Source organism: Emys orbicularis, chromosome 7 (assembly GCF_028017835.1).
Source record: "Emys orbicularis isolate rEmyOrb1 chromosome 7, rEmyOrb1.hap1, whole genome shotgun sequence".
Classification (NCBI taxonomy): domain Eukaryota; kingdom Metazoa; phylum Chordata; order Testudines; family Emydidae; genus Emys; species Emys orbicularis.
In genome coordinates, this window is record NC_088689.1 from 41511944 (window position 1) to 41515235 (window position 3292).

A 3292-nucleotide genomic window follows, 5' to 3' on the forward strand; every position below is an offset into this window, starting at 1 on the left:
GAGACTCTGACTTTGTTTGTGCCACTCAGGGTCTGCTGTGTTGTGTGCTGACAAGTAATTAGTGGGGAAACAAGTCAGAGATGAGGACAGTGAGAACAGTTATAATTTCTGACATGTCACCTGTGAGACTGAGGAATGCACCCTAACGATGAATTATGCTGAGTGGATGCAGGACACTTTTTCTGCTGAACACACTGCTGCCTTCCAAGGTTGGCAAAGTCCATTTGTCAGTGACAATGGGGATTAAACATTCTGCAGGCACAAACAGCATGAGCCGGAGAGCTTTCTAGTATTGTGTGTGGAAAGCTACTGTATACTAAAAATTAGAATTTAAATCATCTGATCTATCTAGTTTGTGGGGAATTATCCTGTAAATTTGAATATGCCAGTTTTCCATACAAAGTCCAGTTCTGCCATTAGCAATTTCATCCTCCCTCAATGGTTTTTTGTTTGTGATAAATGTGGTTTTAAAAAAACAAAAAAAACACCATGTAGATTCCCCAAAAGGAGCCAGAAATTTCTGAATATTAAGTCAAGCTGTAATATTTAAATATCAGGATTGAGATTTTTCAAAGCTGACTCTGGGATTTAGACACAACTACCATTAACTTCAATGAGAATTGGCTGTTCAGATTCCATAGGTGGCTTTGAAAATATCAAGCCAGAGCTCCTGTAAGTTGCAGAGGGAAAGGTATGACCTTTGGTAGAGAAGGGACCGTTGTAGTTCTGTGTTATAACTTGTTTCAACACTTCTGAACCACCCATTACAGTATCTTGCTGCTGAATGACTAGTTAGTTTGCAGAAGAAGAAACTCCCTCAGTAAGATACTGCTCTTTTGCCTTGGGCTACAGCATTTTACTAGTGCTATTATATTCAATAACAGTGAGCACTTTAAAGAACAAATATTTAATTACCAGCAGTTCAGCATTCATGAACAATCTGACAATAACAAATCAGTACCACTATATGATAGAGGAAAACTAATTCATTAAGGAAAGAGTCATTAGTTTCACACTTTCAAGGAGCAGTTCTAAACTAGGAATTTTTTTTATAAGAAGACTACCTTGACCTGACCTGTTGCAACAGAATGACACCACTGATTTTGTTGTTTTTTCAAACATTACAGATAGGCCCAAGGAGTCAAAATCAATCCTAGCATAACTCCATTAACTTCACCGGAATTACACCGGGAACAATTTGATCCACGGTTAAGCAATAAGCTGAATGTGGTTATATGGATCTGTAGTAGTGGACACTGCATCATTTGCACAACTATAAGAGAGCTCCCATTCTACAAAAGATGGGATTTACTTCCTTTCTGTTTGTGCAAGAAGAAAAAACTGCCCTGTTCTCTTAAAATGTTGTTCCCTTGTTTAAAGCCTTTAGGATCTACATAGGAAAACTGAAATTGCAGGTTACTGACATACCAGCACAAACATAATCAACTGAGTGATTTAAAAATAATGAATAGTATCCTGTGAAATGTTTGCATTTGTGCAGACATATTGGTGCTCATGGGCCTGACCTAGCTTCCACTGAAATCAATAGGTGTCTGGCTATTGACTTCAGAGGGAGTTGGATCAAGCCCTAACTCCTTTGTAATAATAATACCTAGCTCTTATATAGCAAAGCTCTTTACAAAGGAAATAAAAAGGTATCATCAGGCTGCAGCCACTGGAGGGTGACATGATCACATGCACCTGAATAAAACTCAATCCATCTACTAGAGTGATGGATAAACATGCAGATAGTGGTAAGATGTACACACACACAGAGAGAGAGGTTGCATTTGGCTTTTGATGTAAAGCAATCCAATCCACTCATTGGAACAAATTGGGCTAGATGGGGTTGTGATGAGAGAGTTTAACCTTTATTTCCACAGATCAAGTTGTTGTAGCCGTCATTCAAAGACCATTCTTTCACCACTTTTAAAAACTGCAAAGAAAGGTTGCTTTGTTACTCTCTTCTTTAGCTCCCAAACTGACTACTTGTATGAGGCATCTTACTAAGCTTTCTGTTCTAGTTAGGTTTTTAGAGTACTCCCATCACCATGGTATCTGAGTTGGCCCTTAGTATGGGATTGTAAACATCACCCCACTACACACACCTTTCTTATATGAAGACTAGAGGAAAAAGTAGACTGACCAAAGCACATTAAAGGTCAAAAGGGACATTGAGAGCTTGGGGGATGAAATTGGTAGTCAGAAGAGTGACTAAGCAATGTTAATGCACATTCTCCCTTTCAGTCTTGTCTTTTTCTGTTTAGCAAACTAATTTTTCTTCTACAGTTTAAATGGAGTTGAACTTTACTGTGTCTATTTTGTTAAATTCAAAAGTACCTAATCTCTTTTGTCTGTGTCATATCTTTAATACAGGTCTGGGAATAGTACTTATTACTGAACTCCTGTGGCTGAAGCACAAGCATTGCTCTTTGTAGACACCACAGAAATAATGGGCTCTGTTTAATTTCCAGGTGATGAGTTTATACATTTTTAAAAGGTCTCTTACCCCTCACCATGTACTTGAAAAGAAACTTTAAACAAGTGTAAAGACTTTTGTACATGAAGTTGCTAAGGCTGGCAAATATTGAGTGGCTAGTGTCTGAACTGTACCAACTAGAGATGGAAGACCTAGCATGTCATTCCGCTCATTGCCCTGCTAATGCACAAAAACAACAAGGAGTCCGGTGGCACCTTAAAGACTAACAGATTTATTTGGGCATAAGCTTTCGTGGGTAAAAAACCTCACATCTGAAGAAGTGGTTTTTTACCCACGAAAGCTTATGCCTAAATAGATCTGTTAGTCTTTAAGGTGCCACTGGACTCCTTGTTGCTTTTGTGGATACAGACTAACACGGCTACCTCCTGATACTTGACACCTGCTAATGCAGTTTGTTCCCATGATATATGCTCAAGTGCTATGTTCAGTCCAGCTTTAAAAGACTTAAACTTACACTTACTTGCCTGAGGAGCCTATTCCACGACATAAAGCAGGGAACTTTTCCCTGATGCTCAACATATGTCTTTCGTTGTCAAAATTCATTCTAGAACTCCTAATCCTTGTTGTTTGTTTAGTTAGTTAGTTATTCTTTGTATTACAAAGGTGCCTTGTTCTGCCCTGAACTATTCCTCTCCCTCCATGATGTTGATACACTTGTAGAAAGTTAGTGTTAGGAGCTGAGTTAAACTTTATTGTGGGTTGAGTGAAAACCTCATTGAAACTGATGTGTGAATGCAACTTTCTCTTAAGATAGTTGTGAGACAGTTAAGGGACCACTCCTAAAACAAGCCC